Consider the following 20,949-nt stretch of genomic DNA (forward strand, 5'->3'; position numbering starts at 1 on the left):
ATCCAATTTTTCATTACATAGCTTTCAATTTAACACATTCAGTGTTTATTATTTTTATTTTATTTAACTATGATATAGTTATGATTTTAGATAAAGATAAGTGCGAGCAGTGGAGTTAAGAATAAAGAGAAGTACTATGAGCCGATGAAGCAATTGTTGTAAGTTTACTTACACACCCAATTGATGAATTTTTTTTCCAACCATGTTACCAAAAAAAAATTCTACTTCTAACCTCCTTTCATTTTATTTTTTTTTCGAAATGACCCACTTTCACAATTTTTTTTTTGTCCTTTTCCTCGTTACCGCCAAGTGAGATGGTGGTCTTGAGCTGGTTTGCAGACATGTGACAGGGCGTGACAAGTGAGAACATGTGTGACCATTTTTTTTCATTACCGCCGTTTCAAGTGGCGGTATTGAATTTATATATTTTTTTTGTTCTCTCTTTTTGTCACAAGAAGTGTACTTTAAAATTAAACACTAATATTTTTTTGCTTGACTGAATTTTTTTTAACACTAATAATAATAAATAAATATTAATTATAATAGATATTAAATTATTAATTTGAAAACACTAATTATATTATTCATATAATTAGAAATAAAAACAAAAGCTACTTTTTCCGCTTTATCCAATTACGCCAGTTTAAATTATGACCTCCCGTAGCACAAAGTTTATCTTTTTTAATTCGTACGTGTTGTTGGTTTTGCTCTTCCTCTTGCTGCTACTCTTCCTCTTCCACCTCCTCATCATGAATATCAGCATCATTGGTTTCCATAGTCACCTCATTTTGTACTTCTGGAACAAAGTTAGTCCAAATTTCATTAACGAAATCATCGTCATTAAACTCTACAGTCAGACTTTCTATAGTATTAGTTTGTGGATGTGACCATTGAGGTGTGTAGTTTGTTTGGGGATGGTTTACAATGTTTGGAGGGGTTGGTAGGTTGAACGAGAAGTAATGTGATTGATCTGGGTAATTGGTTTGTGGGGTATTCTGAGTTGGATTAAAGTGATCAAATGAATAATTTGATGTTTGGGAGCTTTCTCCATGATGACTATGTTGAGAGTAGCTTCGATATGAAATTGGAGAGTTTTGTAAGAATTGGTTCATGGGATGTGGTGGAGATTGGTAAGTTCGGTTGTAGTTGTAGTTGGTGGATGAGTTAAAGCTTTGGTAAAAGTAAGTGGGTGGAGGTGTAATGAATTGGTTGTTGGATGGAGGTGTATTTGACCACATGTTTGCATCTGACATCATATAGGTTTTTGGTGCTGTAGGATAGTCCGACGGCAATTCTCGTAAAATTCTTCTACACTCTACCATTTAGTTTGCCAATAGTGCTTCTTTAGAAATCCACATACGATCTCAAAAAAAGTTCCAATACCATTCAAAATATTGACGATTCGGTTAAACCTCTTGGTTATATCAGACTCCGTCTAGTGCTAACAGATGACGTTGGTTCCACTTTTGGATATGATACTGGAATTTATCTCCCCACGAGCCTTTTATTTTTGTGTTTGTCAAAGAAATCTTGTTGAAATCTTTCATATCATCTGGTAGGGCAGGTGGATATTATGGTAAACGAAATTGAATCATTACTCCATATGTCTGATGTCTTTCGACTATCTCAAAATATATGAGATATGTGTTTACATACCATATCTGGCTTTCTTCTTCGTTGGTGTAATGGAAGTGGAGATAGGGCCTCCAATAGAACTGTTTAAAACGAGGAATGTTAGTCTTCTAATGTTGATTAAAAAGCAATCACGAAAATAAAAAGTGTAATACTTGATCATATGTCATATTGTCGATTTTTGAACGTGTCAAAACATGATTATGCCGAGGATTTTCGTAAATTTACTCCCACCTTCTAGCCATCTAATTATTTTTAAAATGTTCTAATTAATACACTTGGTAATTGTATTTAATAATTAATAAGAAATAACATATTTATTTAACTTTCATATTTGCCAACGGAGGTTGTGTTTCAGCTTGTGGTGGGTGCCTGGGCACGGGAGCTATGCATAACATTCTTGACCATGCCTATGCCTGTAAGAGTATTGTGCACCCCAGGCATTTCATTAGCGCCATATATTGCAATATCACACAGAGATCTATAAAGTGTGTCCAAACAAGCTGAACCTCAACTGTATTGTCCAACCTCTTATGGTGATTTAACTAACAATGACCACCATTTCAAATGTACAAGGTTGCAAATATAATTAGGCATTAAACGAGTGCCTAACAGGTATAAGACATAAGCTCTAAACAAATATTGAACTGTAGGGGAACCTGCCATACCAATACCATTGATATAATGTTTGAGCTAAACTAATTTTATACTTTTCTCGTCCCGCTTAGCCTTCAATGGCATACTTCCTAAAGAATGTTTAACAATCTCCCATGATACTTCTATTAGACCGGTAACTGGTACACCGTTAATCTTTAAACCAAAGATCATATGAACGTCTTCCAACGTTATCGTACACTCGCCTGATGGAAAAAGAAATGTGTGTGTCTCCGGCCTCCATCTTTCGCATAACGCAGTTATTAAACAATTATCGACGTTGTATTTGTTTAGTTTAGTAGCCTCCAAAAATCCGGATAACTTTAAGCTATTTTCAATGTCCATCTGATGGAGTTGTTGTGTTTGACGGGGTTAAAGTTAGCCGGTCACAAAACATTGAAAATAAACTTTCATCATATGGATGTCTCTGCACCACAAAACATTGAAAACAACTTAAAGTTAGCCAGATTACGGGAGGCTACTAAACTAAACAAATACAACGTCGATAATCGTTTCATAACCATGCTATATGAAAGATGGAGGCCGGAGACACACCCATTTCTTTTTCCATCAGGCAAGTGTACGATAACATTGGAAGACGTTCATATGCTCCTCGGTCTAAAGATTAATGGTGAACCAGTTACATGTCTAACAGAAGTATCGTAAAAGATTGTTGAACATGCTTTAGGAAGTATGCCATTGAAGGCTAAGAGGGACGAGAATAGTATAAAAGTAGTTTCGCTCGAACATTATATTGAAGGTATTGGTATGGAAGGTCCCCCTACAATTCAACATTTGTTTAGAACCAATGTCTTATACTTGATAAACACTCGTTTAATGCCTAATTATACTGGGAACCTTGTACAAATGGTTGCCATTGTTGGTTAAATCACCTCAAGAGATTGGACAATACAATTGGGGTTCGGCTTGTTTGGCCACGCTTTATAGATCCCTGTGTGACGCTGCGATATATGGCGCTAATGAAATGCCTTGGTGCATAATACTGTTACAGACATGGGTGTGGTCAAGAATGTTATGCATAACTCCCATGCTCAGGCACCCACCACAAGTTGAACCACAGCCTCCATTGACAAATATGTAAGTTAAATAAATATGTTATTTCTTATTAATCTTTAAATCCAATTATCAAGTATATTAATTAGAACATTTTAAAAATAATTAGATGACTAGAACGTGGGAGTAAATTAATCGAAAATCCTTGGCATAATCTCGTTTCGACACGTTCAAAAATTGACTATATGACGTATGATCAGGTATTACACATTTTATTTTCGTGATTGGTTTTTAGTCAACATTAAAAGACTAGCATTCCTTGTTTTAAACAGTTCTGTTGGAGGCCCAATCTCCACTTCCATTATACCAACAAAGAAGAAAACCAGATATGGTCTGCAAACACATATCTCATCTGTTTCGAGATGGTCGAAAGACATCAGACAGATAGAGTAATGCTTCAATTTGGCTTATTACAATATCCATCTACCATACTAGATGATATGAAGATTTTCACAAGATTTCATTGACAAATACAAAAAAAAAAGGCTCGTGGGGTGATAAATTTCAGTATCATATCCAAAAGTGAAACAAACGTCATCAGTTAGCACTAGATGGAGTCTAATATAACCATAAAGTTTATCTGAATCGTCAATATTTTGAATGGTATTGGAACTTTTTTGGAGATCATCTGTGGATTTCTAAAGAAGCACTATTGGCAAATCCATTGGTAGAGTGTAGAAGAATTTTACGAGAATTGCCGTCAAACTATCCAGCAGCACCAAAAACCTATATGATGTTAGATGCAAACATATGGTCAAATACACCTCCACCCAATAATCAATTCATTACACCTCCGCCCACCTACTTTGACGAAAGCTTTAACCCATCCACCAACTACAACTACAACCAAACTTACGAATCGCCACCATAGCCTGCGAACCAATTCTTACAAAACTCCCTAATTCCATATCCAAGCTACTCTCAATATAGTCATCATGGAGAAAGCTCCCGAACAACAAACTATTCATTTGATGACTTTAATCCAACTCAAAATACCTCACAAAACAGTTACCCAGACCAAACACAATACTCCTCGTTCAACCTACCAACCAACCCCTCCAAACATTATAAACTATCCCAAAACAAACTACCCACCCCAATGGCCACATCAACAAGTGCAAGGTTTAATGACAATGATTTTGATAATGAAATTTAGACTAGACTAACTATATGTTCCACAAGTACAAAATGAGGTGACTATAGAAACCAATGATGCTGGAAATTTATGATGAGGAGGTAGAAGAGGAAGAGCAAGAGGAAGGGTAAGACCAACAACCCGTATGAACTAAGAAAGATAAACTCTGTGCTACCGGACGTCATAATTTAAATTGGCGTAATTAGATAATGTGAAAAAGTTGTCTTTGTTTTTATTTCTAATTATATGAATAATATAATTAGTGTTTCCAAATTAATAAATTAATATTTATTATCATTAATATTTATTTATTTATTTTAGTGTTTAATTTTAATGTACACTTCTTATGACAAAAAGAGAAAACGAAAAAAAATTATAAATTCAATACCGCCACTTGAAACGGCGGTAATGAAAAAAAATCAAAATGAAATTGTCATATCAGCCATCACCTGTCACGCCCAACCACGTGTCTACAAACCAGCTCAATTTCGTCATCTCAACTGGTGCTAATAAAGAAAACGACAATAAAAAAGGTGAAAGTGGGTCATTTTGGGAAATAAATATGAAAGAGGGTCATAAGTGAAATTTTTTTTGGTAACAAAGTTGGAAATTGTTTTCCAAATGATAGCTGCCGACATAGTAAAAATCGTTAAAAAAAATTGATCGACCCTGTTACCATGATAAATAAATAAAACAAACAGCAAATAAAAAGAAAAAAGAAAAATATCCAGTCTTCTTTCACTCAATTTTTTTTTCAACCCTGTCACCAAAACTTTTTTCCAAGTCTTACCCCCTTTCCATAAAATTTACCAAAATGACCCAATTTTTTTTTAGCTCATTACTGCCACTTCAGAAGACGGTATTGAACCTATCATAGTAGTGCAGGGGTGGCAAACTTAGACCCTTTTTTTTTCATTACCGCCATATGGTCTGGCGGTATTGAGTTTATATTTTTTTCTTCATTTTCTCACATGACCTCTATAAATACACCATACCATTCATCCAAATTCACAACCATTTTTTCATACCATTATACTTCTTTTGCATCATTTTTGCTGCCGCTTCAGATTCTATTTCTTATCCTTCTCCTTCTTCCTCTCCTCCTTTAAGACTGGCCATTGTTAAATTTGATTATTGGATTAGGCCATTTAAAATGTCAGTAACTCCATGTATGGTTAGTTTTAGTGACGTTAAAGAATGAACTCAATGATATTTTTCGTCTAGCTAATGAACCTTTTTCAGTTCCTCTATGAATTTTATTTTTTGGTTTTGGTTCCTCTCAATGTGTGACTCATCATCCATTTTACCAAATAAGTGTCGCCTGCCACGTCATCCATTGCCACATCACCCTCTGTTTGCCACGTATACGTTTTTATAACAGATGATAACGGTAGGGACTAAAATCAAAACATTTGCATCTTACATGGTTTGTTTTAGAACAAAAAAAGATACAGGGACGAAAACCAAAATCACGCGAACTTACGGGGACTATTTAACTATTTAAGTTAATTTTTTTTTGAAAGAGTAAAAAATTATTTTTATTATCATATAATGTATAGTAACTTAAATAAAGCTTTTTTTTTATTATCATAAGATGTTTGAAGTAAATATTATACTAAAAGTATGATACATTCAACAAAGATATTATGTTTGACTGATTAAAAAGAAATTAACTAATAATTACTTATATCATATCTTCAAACAAATTTCATGATAAATTAGTTATATCCAGTTCACAACATAAGAAACTATTAATACATTTGAAAAAGTCTAATGAAAATTTATTGATTACATTACTAGTCATCACATAGTAGAACAACGTACTGGATCATAAATTTCACTATCATCTTCATCATTATTATTTCCACTTTCTTCAAAAACATAATAAAAAAATGCAAAGTTTCTTGGTGGTTATATTTGTTGGTAGTCATATGAAGAATTTGTTGATGAGTCATTGTAATACATGTGAGGTTGGTTATAAAATGGTAGTGCATCTAGGTTTGGCTTATATGGATAATGCTCATGTGACATATAAGAAGGTTGATGGTAATATGATAGATAATTTCTTTGACTACCTTCAAATGGTGCAACAAAACAAAAATCACCAATTAATTGTACTCCACTTGACGAGGAAGAATCATCCAATATAGTCTCTTTATGATTTCTACTTTTACCATGTCTCCCCTGACCTCTGATACAACCACCAACAGTCATATCAACATGTGAACCTCCTTCCATTCTACAAAGAAACATATTTTGATAACACATGACATATGATTATTCTTGAAAAGAATGAAATGACCCTTCACTTATTTCATGACTTTGTTTAGGATTACCATTCCCACAATTTCCATGACTACCACCACTATTTCCATTATTGGGTGGACTTAAACCACCATTACCACTTTGACTAGGAGTTTGACCAAAATTTGTGATATCAACACTAGATGTTTCTTCAATCCCATAATATGAATCAATAGACAGACGCTCGACATTTTTTTTTCATCTAACAATGGTCCCTCTCTTTATTCAGTCCATGAAGATAAATAGTCTTCTTGAAATATATGATCAAGGTTGATAGAATTAAAGATTTTTTTAATGTCTTCTCGACTTCTTCTTAAGGTGGTCCTCATTTTTTTACTTCATGTTTTAAAATGTGAAGACAGGTTTTTGTAGCTTTTGATACTTCAACCTATTTCTTGTCTTTGTATGTATGTAGCTAAAGCTTCTTCATATTAGCTCAAAATTTCAAGCTGAAGTTGTTTGGATAAGAAATTTTACATTTATTCTTTGAAGTTCAATAGCACGACATTCATTTATAAACCATAATTAAACTATATAAAAAAATTGAGCAAAACTAAGCATAACTTATATAATGAGGGGTCTGGCCATTAGTATTCGACGGTAATTGGGATGGAATGGTTATTGTGAGGAGACCGTCAATTTAGAGTGAGAATAATTTTTTTTTCGAACCCTGTTACAATAAAAATTTACCAAAATGACACACTTTCTCCCTTTCTTTGTTGTTTAGCTCATTACCGCCACTCTTAGTTAATTCATTATCGCCATATGGTCTGGCGGTATTGAGTTTATATTAATTTTTTTCATTTTCTCACTTGACCTCCATAAATACACCATATCATTCATCCAAATTCACAATCATTTTTTCATACCATTATACTTCTTTTGCATCATTTCTGCTTCTGCTTCAAATTCTATTTCTTATCCTTCTCCTTCTTCCTTTCCTCTTTTACGACTGGCCACTGTTAAATTTGATCTTTGGATTAGGCCATTTGAAATGTCAGTAACTCCATGTATGATTTTAGTGACATTGAAGAATGAGCTCAATCATATTTTTCTTCTAGCTAATGAACCTTTACGGAAAGTTAATAATATTTATTATGGAGAGCCTATATCTCGTTAGGACCATATAAACATTTTTATTACTATTATGAATATAAACTTAATCAAGAATGATGCTGCTGTTCAAGAGATGTTTTCGTATGAAGAAAATGCAGAAGGTCCATTTTATCTTGACGTTAAGTCAGAATAGTCAATATGTGGATAATCAAATGTTTTAATGTTGTTTGTTTATTTATTTAAGTTAATGCAATTTGGTTTGAGTATTGTTTTAATGTTAAATTAACATTTAAATGAAACAACATAGCATGTTTGTATTGCCTCGTCTATTATATTGTTTAATTAACATAATAAATCAACATTAAAATCATAATACTGGATTTTTTTTAAACGAAAAAATTTCATTAAAGGTAAAAGAAGAAGCCATAAATACTTATAAAATCTTGGTTGAACACATAATACATAATGATATTAACTTCCAGTGATTTATGGTCAGACAATTTCTCCTAATATGACCGGGATGCTGACACAACCCACACAGTCTCGGTGTCGGTGTCCTTTCCACCACCTCGTCCATTTCAGTCCTAATGCGAGTACTATTGGGTCAACATTTCTTTAGTTTTTGCATTTGTGGATTATGACAAAAGCTTGGGACTATCTTATGGGGGTCAATAACTCTTGTCGTGGACTACTTTGAACGTTGTATTGTAAATGACGCAAAAACTCTTTTTTGAACATATATGGAATAAGAGTTGTGTAGTCATGGTGAAATGAAGAACACGCGACCATGACATGGGAACAAGGCAAATGTAAAGCTTGATATTTCCCACAATCACACCACCCCGCTTGTAGGTCCACCTTGAAAGTACCCATTGGTCTTCCCTCCTTGTAGTTGACGATCTCAAAAACTCAGAAGATATACTTCTCTCGGTCAAACAGTTCAATTTGATGGGTGTTGGACTTAACAATGTCATCCTTAATCGTTTTCTTGCAATATTCACAGAACACGTCTCCAGAACCTACCCTTGCAAACACACTTTGAGCCCTTTCGGTAAAAAGACACGCCAACCTATGGTAGGTTGATTGGACTATAGGTGTAACATGTAGGTTGCTTGTTCCCTTAAACACAGAATCCCACGACTCAACAAATTTGTTTGTCATGTGGCGCCATCGTCGACCCTCGTCATATGCTTGAGTCCATTTTTCTTTCGGTATATTGTCTACCCAATCTAATGCACGTTGATTTGCCTCCTGGATTCGAGGAATGCTCGCAACACTCACTTTTTAACACTCTCTCTAGCACTCACTCTTTTATTGGATGAAATCAATATATGTCCCACCATTTTGTGTGGATTCAATTTTCAAAGTGTAGACTCACAATGATTTAAATCAATAAAAGAGTGAGTATTAGAGAGTGTTTAAAAGAGAGTGTTGCTAGCATTATTCTCTAGATTATACTATGGTAGTATTCGAACAAGGGTATGTTTAGCGCATATTCTGTATATTAAGGAAAAAATCAGTTAGATAGTGAAGTTAATAATAACACGAATTAAAAAAGCTGTAAAATAATATTTTTACCCATATTATTTACAACATCCTTAAGATCTCCATCCTTGATTGTCCTCATGAAATTTTGTTTGATGTGTCTGATGCAGTATACATGAGTTGAACAAGTTTCTTGTCAACCATTATGTGGGTCATTGGATGCACTTTTAATTGATTCATCTCTATTAGAGATCATGAAGACGGTACATCCTTGTATGACGTGCCTTCTAAGATATTTTAAAAAAAACTTCATCCCTCTTTTGTCTCACCTTCAACAAGTGCAAAGGTGATTGGAATCGTTTTATTGTTCCCATCTTGTTCCCGTCTTGTGCTACCGCAAGCAACAATGTCCCTTTGTACTTTCCCTACAACCACATTCTGTCGACATGGATAACTGGTTTACAATACTTAAACCCATTGATGCATGGATAAAAGGCCCATAATAGACGATAAAACAGTGTCTCTCCCTTCTCGCAACTTTGCATCTTCAAATCAAAGACGATTCCTGGCATTGTCTCCTTCATCATATTCAACCATTGCGGAAGAACATTATAGGATTCATCCCAAATCTCGTAAATAGATTTGATTGCTACGCTCTTCGCAAGCCATGCCTTTCTATATGTGGTTGTGTAGTAAAACTTTTCTCGTTGTGGTTGTGTAGTAAAACTTTTCTCGTATGTGCGCAATGATAAACTTTGGCTTTGTCGAGGCTTCTGCATGCACACGAGTTTTGATGTTATCACTTATAATTTTGTAGTTGAGCTTGCGATGATCTTGTGACATTGAAGACAATGTGCAGTTGTGTGGACCGATCATTGTCCCAATCTTCCATTTACCACTCGTTTTTCTATAAGACGCCCTCAACTTAAATCGACAAAACTTTTTCTATAAGATGCTCTCAACTTAAGCAACGAGGCTTGTCGATTTAAGTTGAGAGCGTCATATGGAAAAAGGAGTGGAAAATGGAAGATATGGACCATGTTCGGTCCACACAACTGCACATCATCTTCAATGTCACAAGATCATCGCAAGCTCAACTACAAAATTTTAAGTGATAACATCAAAACCCTTGTGACTGCAGATGCCTCGACAAATCCAAAGTTGATCATTGCGCACATACGAGAAAAGTTTTACTACACATCCAAAGGCATGGCTAGCAAAGAACGCGACAATTAAATCTATTTACGGGAGTTGGGAGTAATCTTATAATGTTCTTCCGCAATGGTTGAATGTGATGAAGGAGTCAATGCTAGGAACTGTCTTCAATTTGAATACGCAAAGTGGCGAGAAGGGAGAGACATAGTTTCATCGTCTATTATGGGCCTTCTATCCATGCATCCATGAGTTTAAGTATTGTAAACCAGTTATCCATGTCGGCGGAATGTGGTTGTATGACAAGTACAAAGGGACATTGTTGCTTGTAGTAACGCAAGATGGGAACAACAAAACGATTCCAATCGCCTATGTGCATGTCTAAGGTGAGACAAATGAGCGATGGAGTTTTTTTTTTTTTTGAAAAATCTTAGAAGGAACGTCACACCAGGACGTACAGTTTGCATGATCTTTTATAGACAGGAATCAATTAAAAGCGCATTCAATGATCCACATAATGGTTGGCAAGAAACTTGTTCAACTCATGTGTACTGCATCCGACACATCAAACAAAATTTCATGAGTACAATAAAGATGAAGATCTTAAGAATGTAGTAAATAATATGGGTGAAAATATTATCTTACAGCTTTTTTAATTCGTGTTATTATTAACTTTACTATCTAACTAATTTTTTCCTTAACATACAAAATATGTCACGAACATACCCTTGTTCGAATACTACCGTGGTATAATCCAAGAGGCAAATCAGCATGCAATTGATTGGGTGGACACTATTTTGAAAGAAAAATGGACTCAAGGATGTGACGAGGATCGACGATGGGGCTACATGATAAGTAACCTTGTTAAGTCGTGGAACTCTGTGTCAAGGGAACAAGCAACCTATCTGTTACACCTATAGTCATATCAACCTACTATAGGTTGGAGTGTCTTTTTTCAAATGGGCTCAAAGTGCGTTTGCAAGGGTAGGTTCTGGAGATGTGTTTTATGAATATTGCAAGAAAGCGATTAAGGATGACATTGTTATGTCCAACACCCATCAAGTTGAACTGTTTGATCAAGAGAGGTATACCTTTTCTATCCGTTAGACTGTCAACTACAGGGAGGGAAGGCCAATGGGAACTTTTAGTGTGGACCTACAAGCAGGGTGGTGTGATTGTGGGAAATATCAAGCTTTACATTTGCCTTGTTCCGATGTCATAGTCGCTTGTTCTTCATTTCACCACGACAACATAACCCTTATTCCATATGTGTTCAAAAATGAGTGTGTTTACGCCATCTACAACACAACGTTCAAAGTAGTCCACGACCAGAGTTATTGGCCCCCATAAGATGGTCTCGAGCTTTTCCATAATCCATAAATGTGAAAACTAAAGAAAGGTTGACCCAATATTACTCGGGTTATGACTGAAATGGACGAGGAGGTGGAAAGGACACCGACACTGGGACTGTGTGGGTTGTGTCGGCATCCCTGTCATATTAGAAAAAATTGTCCGACCATAAATAATTGGTAGTTAATATCATTATGTATTATGTGTTCAACAAAGGTTTTATAAGTATTTATGGCTTGTTTTTTTACCTTTAATAAAATTTTGTCATTTTAAAAAATAATCTAGTATTATGATTTTAATGTTAATTTTTATAATGTTAATGAAACAATATAATAGCCAAGACAAGATAAACATGAAAGGTTGTTTCATTTAAAATTTAATTTAACATTAAAACAATACTCAAACCAAATTACATTAACTTAAATAAACAAACAAACAACATTAAAACAATTGATTCTCCACATATTGACTATTTTGACTTGATGTCAAGATAAAATGGACCTTCTGCATTTTCTTCGTACAAAAACATCTCTTGAACATCAGTATCATTCTTGAGATGTTTATATTCATAATAGTTATCAAAATGTTTATGAGATGCTTACGAGATATACGACTCTCCATAATAAATATTACTGACTTTTCGCAAAGGCTCATTAGCTAGACGAAAAATATGATTGAACTCATTCTTCAACTCCACTAAAGTCATACATGGAGTTACCGACATTTGAAATGGTCGTATACGTTGATCAAATTTAATAGTGACCAATTTGAAAGGCGGAGAGGATGGAGGAGAAGGAGAAGAAATAGAATCTGAAGAAGAAGCAGGCATGATACAAAAGAAGTATAATGGTATGAAAAATGATTGTGAATTTGGATGAATTGTATGGTGTATTTATACAGGTCAAGTGAGAAAAAGAAAAATATAATAATATAAACTCAATACCGCCAGACCATATGGCGATAATGAAAAGAAAAAAAAAGTCAAGTCAGCCACGCCCTGCCATGCCTGCACTGCTCTTCCATGGCAGGTTCAATATCACCATCTAGAGTGGCGGTAATGAGCTAAACGACAAAAAAAAGGAGAGAAAGTGAGTCATTTCAGTAAATTTTTATTGTAACAGGGTCGGAAAAAAATTCTTCACTCACTCTAAATCGATGGTCTCCTCACAATAACCATTCCATCCCAATTATCGTCGAATCCCAATGGTTAATCCCCTCACTATAAGTTATGCTTAGTTTTACTCAATTTTTTATATAGTTGAATGATGGTTTATAAATGAATCTCGTGCTCTTGAACTTCAAAGAATAAATGTAAAATTTCTTAGCCAAACAACTTCAGTTTTAAATTGTGAATGAATATGAAGTACGTTTAGCTACATACATACAAAGACAAGAAATAGGTTGAAGTATCAAAATCTACAAAAGCTTGTCTTTACATTTTACAACATGAAGTAAAAAAATGAGGACCACCATAAGAAGTCGGGAAGACATTGAAAAAAGCTTTAATCTTATCAACCTTGATCATATATTTCAAGAAGACTATTTATCTTCATGTACTGAATAAAGAGAGGGACCATTGTTGGATAAAACAAAAAATGTCGAGCGTCTCTCTATTGATTCATATTATGAGATTGAAGAAACATCTAGTGGTGATATCACAAATTTGGGTCAAAATCCTAGTTAAAGTGGTAATGTTGGTTTAAGTCCACCCAATAATGGAAATAGTGGTGGTAGTCATGGAAATGGTGGCAATGGTAATCCTAAACAAAGTCATGAAATATGTTGAGGGTCATTTCATTCTTTTCAAGAATAATCATATGTCATGTGTTATCAAAATATGTTGCTATGTAGAATGGAAGGAGGTTCACATGTTGATATGACTGTTGGTGGGTGTAGCAGAGGTCAGGGAAGACGTGGTAAAAGTATGAATCATAAAGAGACTACATTGGATGATTCTTCCTAATCAATTGGAGTACAATCATTTGGTGATTTTGATATTGTTGCACCATTTAAATGCAGTTAAAGTAATTGTCTATCATATTACCAACAACCTTCTTATATGTCACATGAGCATTATCCATATAAGTCAAACCTACATGCACTACCATTTTATAACCAACCTCACATGTATTACAATGACTCGTCAACATATTCTTCATATGATTACCAACAAATATAACCACCAAAAAACTTTGCATTTTTTTTATTATGTCCTTGGAGAAAGTGGAAATAATAATGATGAAGATGATAGTGGAATTTATGATCCAGTATGTTGTTCTACCATGTGATGACTAATAATGTAATCAATAAATTTTCATTCGATTTTTTCAAATGTATTAATAATTTTTTATGTTGTGAACTGGATATAGCTAATTTATCATGAAATTTGTTTGAGGATATGATATGAGTAATTATTAGTTAATTTCTTTTCAATCAGTCAAACATAAGATCTTTGTTGAATGTAGCATACTTTAAGTATAATATTTACTTTAAACATCTGATGATAATAATAAAAAAATGATTTATTTAAGTTACTATACATTATATGATAATATAAATAATTTTTGACTTAAATAGTTAAATAGTCCTCATAAGTTCGTGTGTTTTTGGTTTTCGTCCATGTATCTTTTTTTGTTCTAAAACAAACCATGTAAGATGCAAATGTTTTGATTTTAGTCGCTACCGTTATCATCCGTTACAAAAACGTATATGGGGCAAACACCTGAAGGAAACAACTCCGGGTACGCAACCCTCATCCTACTATCTGATTCCCAAGTGGCACTCTCACCAGTCGGTCCAACCCAAATCACTTTAACCAAAACGATCTCCTTGCCACGCAAACGCTTCACTTCACGGTCCTCAATCCTAACTGGCCAAGTCTCAACGGTCAAATTATCTCTTACTTCCAAATCATCCACTTGAATCACATGAGACGCATCATACACATACTTCCGCAGCTGAGACACATGAAACACATCATGAAGATTCGACAAAGATGGCGGTAACGCAATCCGATACGCTACAACCCCAACCTTCTCAACAATCTCAAACAGTCCAACAAAACGAGGAGTCAACTTCCGACACTTCAAAGCACGACCAACACCAGTTACAGGATTCACTCTCAAAAAGCACACGATCACCAACCTGAAACTCAATGTCCTTCCTCCTCTTATCATGATAACTCTTCTGCCTACTCTGAGACGCTCTCATCTTCTCTTGGATCATCTTAACCTTTTCCGTAGTTTCTTGCACAACATCCGGTCCTAACAAAGCACTCTCTCTAGACTCATGCCAATACAAAGGAGTCCTACACCTCTGACCATACAAGGCTTCAAACGGTGCCATTCCGATACTAGAATGAAAACTCTTGTTGTAAGTGAACTCAATCAACGATAAACATTCAATCTAACTGACACCTTGCTCCAACACACAAGCTCTCAACAAATCTTCCAAACTCTGAATAGTCCTCTCCGTCTGAACATCAGTCTGGGGATGATAAGCGGAACTCAACCTCAACTTATTCCCCAAAGCATCTTGCAAACTCTCCCAAAACTTAGAAGTAAACCTCGGATCCCGATCCGACACAATACTAGAAGGAACACCATGCAATCTAACAATTTGTTCAATGTAGATCTCAGCCAACATCGCCACAGACATACCGGTCTTAATAGGAACAAAATGTGCCGACTTCGTCAACCGATCAACAATCACCCAAATAGAATCAAAACCCTTAACAGTCTTCGGCAAAGCTCCAACAAAATCCATAGAGATACTATCCCACTTCCACTCTAGCACAAACAACGGTTGCATCAAACCTGACGGCTTCTGATGTTCAATCTTAGACTTCTGACAAACCAAACAAGCATACACAAATCCCGCGATGTCTTTCTTCATTCCAGGCCACCAGAACAACCTCTTCAAATCCTGATACATCTTAGTCGCTCCCGGATGAATATTCAAACTACTCCTATATCCTCCAAAATCCTTCTCTTAAGCTCAAGAATATCTAGTACACAAACACGATCACGAAACATCAAAACACCGTTCTCACCCAACCTGAAGTCTCCACCCTTACCTTGGTTAACCAACACCACTCGATCTACAATTTCCAAATCTTTCTTCTGACCATTCTTGATCTCTTCCAAAATATTACTCGTCAGCTTCAACATTCCAAGTCTCACACCCTCCGGTGTCAACTCACTAACCAAACTCAAATCTCAGAACTGCTCTATCAACTCTAACTCTTTAACCATCAAAGAAGACATATGCAACGACTTCCTACTTAAAGCATCAGCAACAACATTTGCCTTCCCAGGATGATAACTCAACTGAAAATCGAAATCCTTAAGATATTCCAACCATCTTCTATGCCTCATATTCAACTCCTTCTGGTCAAACAAGTACTTCAAACTCTTATGATCACTGAACACTTCAAACTTAGAACCATACAAATAATGCCTCCAAATCTTCAACACATACACAACAACTGCTAATTCCAAATCGTGAGTCAGATAATTCTTCTCATGCACTTTCAACTGCCTTGAAGCATAAGCCACAACCTGACGATTCTGCATAAGCACACCACCAAGACCCATCTTAGAAGCATCACAATACACGACAAACGATTCCTTCGGATTCGGCAAAATCAACACTGGAGCTGAAGTCAACCTCTTCTTCAACTCTTGGAAACTCTTCTCGCACTTAGCATCCCAAACATAAGCTTGTCCTTTCCGAGTCAACTGCATCAATAGCAACGCCAACTTAGAGAATCCCTCAATGAACCTCCGATAATACCCTGCTAATCCAAGAAAGCTTCTAACTTCAAAAACAGACTTAGGTGATTCCCACTGCAACACTGCATCAACCTTAGATGGATCCACGAAAATACCACCTTTAGAAATCACATGACCAAGGAAACTCACTTCCCGCAACCAAAACACACATTTCGACAACTTAGCAAACAACCTTTTCTCCTTCAACACTCCCAACACAATCCTCAAATGCTCGGCATGCTCTTCCTCCGACTTCGAATGCACCAAAATATCATCTCTAAACACCACCACAAAACGATCCAGAAAAGGATGAAATATTCTATTCATATATTCCATGAAGACACCTGGCACATTAGACACTCCAAATGGCATCACAGAATACTCATAGTGTCCATACCTCGTTCTGAACGCAGTTTTGGATATATCTTCCGCTTTTACTCTACTCTGATGATATCTTGATCTCAAATCAATCTTGCTGAACACTTTTGCACCAACCAACTGATCCATCAAATCATCAATCCTCGGAAGCGGATACCGATTCTTAATCGTCACTTTATTCAACTGTCGATAATCCACACACAACCTCATACTTCCATCTTTCTTCTTAACCAACAACACAAGAGCACCCCACGAAGAAACACTTGGCCTAATAAACTGCTTCTCGAGCAACTCTTCCAACTGCTTCTTCAACTCACCCAACTCTGATGCAGACATCCGATACGGCGCAATCGAAATAGGACTCGTTCCTGGCACCAAATCAATTGCAAACTCAACTTCCCTCTCCGGCGGTAACTCGATAATGTCGTCCGGAAAAATTTCTGAAAACTCTTGCACTACCGGCAAATCACCAACACCTTTCTCACTACTTTCCTTCAAGGAAGCAAACATCATGAACACACTAGCTTCGCCATCCAAGGACTTCTTCACTTGCTCCGCGGTCAAGAACTTACCACCTTCCTCAGCTACTGGCTTAGAAAACGTTACACTCTTGGTGAAACAATTAATGTTAACATCAAAAGTCAACATCCAATCCATACCAAAAATCACGTCCATATGCTTCAACGGAAGACGCACAAGATCCAACTCAAAATCAACATTGCCAAAACTAACAGGACACTTAACACACACTAAAGAAGTAGTCACCGAACCACTAGCTGGGGTATCGATAACCATCCCACGAGACAACGAAGTCACAACCAAACCCAAACGCTCAACACAACTAACCGCGATAAAAGAATGAGTAGCACCAGTATCAATAATTGCAATCAAAGGAGTACTATTTATAAAACACATACCTCGGTTGAGATTATCCGGATGCTCCACCTCTTCCGCATTCAATGCAAACACTTTTCCCGCCGCCTTCTTCGGCTTGGTACACTTAGTACTGATATGCCCCTTCTCACCACAATTGTAGCAAGTGATCTCCTTCTTGCACTCAAACGCCTTATGACCTGCTTCCCCACACTTGTAGCATTTCTCACCACTCTTGCAATCATTAGCAAACTGACCTAATGTGCCACACTTGTAGCACCTCACCTCAGCAACATTCACCTTAGAGCCTCAACCAGATTCTCTCTTCTTGCCTTTGTCCTTGTTGTACGGCTTCCCAAATCCATGCCCATTTCCTTTCTTCTCATTCTGAGCCTTGTAGTGGTTCACCTTGACCTTCCCAGCTTCATCAAACATACGACACTTATGCATCAAAGTATCAAAATCACGGATCTCCTGAATACATATATACTGGTAGATGTCGGGCCTCAAACCGCTTTCAAACTTAACAGACTTGGAAACCATAGCATCCTCAACATTGATGTACGGACAAAACCTCGAAAGCTCCTCAAACTTTGCCGCATACTCAGCCACTGAACGGTTCTCTTGCTTCAAGTTCAAGAACTCCACTTCCTTCTTAGTCCTCAAATCCTCAGGAAAGTACTTCCTCAAAAACTCAGTCTTGAACCTAGCCCAAGTCACAACTCCACCAGCCTCAAGCCTCCCCTTAGCATTGGTCCACCAATACTCAGCCTCCTCAGCAAGCATATGAGTAGCCAACCTGACCTTCTGATCCTCACTAGTCACCATAGCACGAAAGATCCTCTCCATGACTTGCACCCAACTCTGAGCTCCGTCCGGATCATACCTACCCTTGAACGTCGGCAGACTGTTTCGCAAGAAACGATCCAACCTCCGCTCCTCAGCCTCACCAGGATCACGATGACCAACTGCCGCCTGCTCATTTGCCTGAGCCAACACCTGAGCCATCGAAGCTAAAGCCTGAGCAATCGCCGCATCATCTCTACCACCAGCCATCCCACTTCTACATAAAACCAACCAACAGATAAGAACAACAGCACAACAACACAAGAACAAGTACCGAAGGTAACTCATTACTATTCACATACTAACAGGGAGTATCAACAAACACTAGTCTACTAGTCTGGACAAGACTGACCACGACTCTAATACCAACTTGTAACACCCTATTTCTAATATGCGGTAAAACGCGCGAATATACAAACATATTCTAGAAATAGATGCTACGTCTTCGAATCAAACCACAAAAATACATGCATAAAGATCATGTTACACAACATAGCAGCGGAACATACATATAATTCATAAAACATCTCCAGATCTCAACAAAATGCAATTGTATTCTCCAATTCTCAAATAACAAATAACATCTCAACTCCAAAATACATAGTCCAAAAATAAAAACCAACATGCAAGCACTACCTAGATCAGAGCCCTAATCTAGACACTTGCATAAAAAGAGGAACTCCACTCCTCGGCATCATCAAGCAAACAAACTAAGCATCCTGCACTCCATCTACCCGTCCATACAGAAAGGTAGGTGGTAAACCACTGAGGGTTAGCATTACATCATCATAATCCATATAAGATTTAAATAAGAACATTGGAAGTGAAATAATATATTTAAGAATAACAATTCAAACATGTATTCACAAGCATTCACAACCTTCATATAATTCATTACCATCATTCCAAGCTCAACTCAACAAGTGTATCATACAGATATCACAACTTCACCTTGTCAATCAACAATTAACAATTCAATCCGCAATTACAATTAGCAAAAATCAACCATCAAACACATCTTAATGCAATTCAATCCACCAACAGTTTATGCAATGGCTTCTAGACTCATCTAGATGCATGTGGTACCAAAACACCTTAAGGTCGTCACCTTCGATGCAACAAAAACATCGTAATCACCTCAATTGGATATAAAATCCACCACCATCAGTCATGTATGCATGAACATATGACTCAACTACAATGCATATGTTCACACAAACAATTCACCTCAACATCACCAATATTTGTATATATGCAAACAACAACAATTCACCACCTCTTAACATATATACATACACCACCAATCATCTTCACATAAGATATACACCAACAATAAGGATTCACAAGACAATTAGCTCATAAGGTCATATTCAACAAAGTTCGTCTCTCAAAGTCACAACATAAGATAATTAGAGGTTATGAACCAAAACCAATTCTACAAGCTCAATTGCCTATGTCATGTACCCTCACAATTTACTTATACATGCAGTAGAGGTTACATAACATTTCATCGGCCACGTATGGAGGATTACCAAAAATTCCTAAGTTCGTCTCACTTGACCGTTTTTCACAAAAATTTCCATTTTCAAAGAAAAACAAGTAGGTTCGCTACATCACAGTTTAACCGCCATATTTGAACTCATAAAAAATCAAGTTTCAAAGATTAAGAACATTCCACAAGGATTGGGTCGACTTAGAACTAGTTATGAGGGATTTTTCGACAAAACTTTTCAAGAGTATTTTCCCCATAACTTGAAAACTAAATATCATATTCAAGTCAAACCAACGCCTTTAGAAAGCTAAAAATATTATCTACAACTTTCATGTTTGTACCGAAAACCAGTTCTCGACTGAAACGAGGGAAAAAGATGCAAGAATGCAAAACAGGGATCCTGTTCTGTACAACTCGCCACTGCGAGTAGGTCTACTCGCCATTGCGAGTTACCAGTTACTCGCCGTTGCGAGTAAGCTTGCTCGCAGCTGCGAGTTATGACAGTCCAGTCTCGGGAAAAAGAGTCATTTTCACCCCAAAACTCCAATTTTGACTCCCCAATGCCCAAATTTGATTCCAAGGTTTATCCAAACATTTCTAAACATGAAAAGACACACAAATCCATATCAAAGTTGTCCCAAAACATTCTCTTAACAAAAATCATCATTTGACCCATTTTTCATCAAACTTCAAAAACAACACAAGTTCATAGCAAACTTCACCATTATGATTACCCAAGGTTTCAA

General features: G+C 36.4%; 1 long non-coding RNA gene across 2 annotated transcripts in view; it reads left to right on the plus strand.

Annotated features, from left to right (window-relative positions):
- Positions 1 to 20,949, plus strand: part of LOC146918378 (uncharacterized) — a 31,115-nt gene that overhangs the window by 768 nt on the left and 9,398 nt on the right. Inside the window, exon 3 of one of the 2 annotated variants that reach the window (XR_015016168.1) lies at positions 91 to 158. This is a non-coding gene — a long non-coding RNA (uncharacterized LOC146918378). Of the gene's footprint in view, positions 1 to 90; positions 9,207 to 20,949 lie in introns of those variants that run through there. The other variant, XR_015016167.1, reaches the window with a different exon arrangement.

The sequence above is a fragment of the Medicago sativa genome, chromosome 6, assembly GCF_051527215.1.
Source record: "Medicago sativa cultivar Bolivia chromosome 6, Bolivia_mono, whole genome shotgun sequence".
Lineage (NCBI taxonomy): Eukaryota > Viridiplantae > Streptophyta > Magnoliopsida > Fabales > Fabaceae > Medicago > Medicago sativa.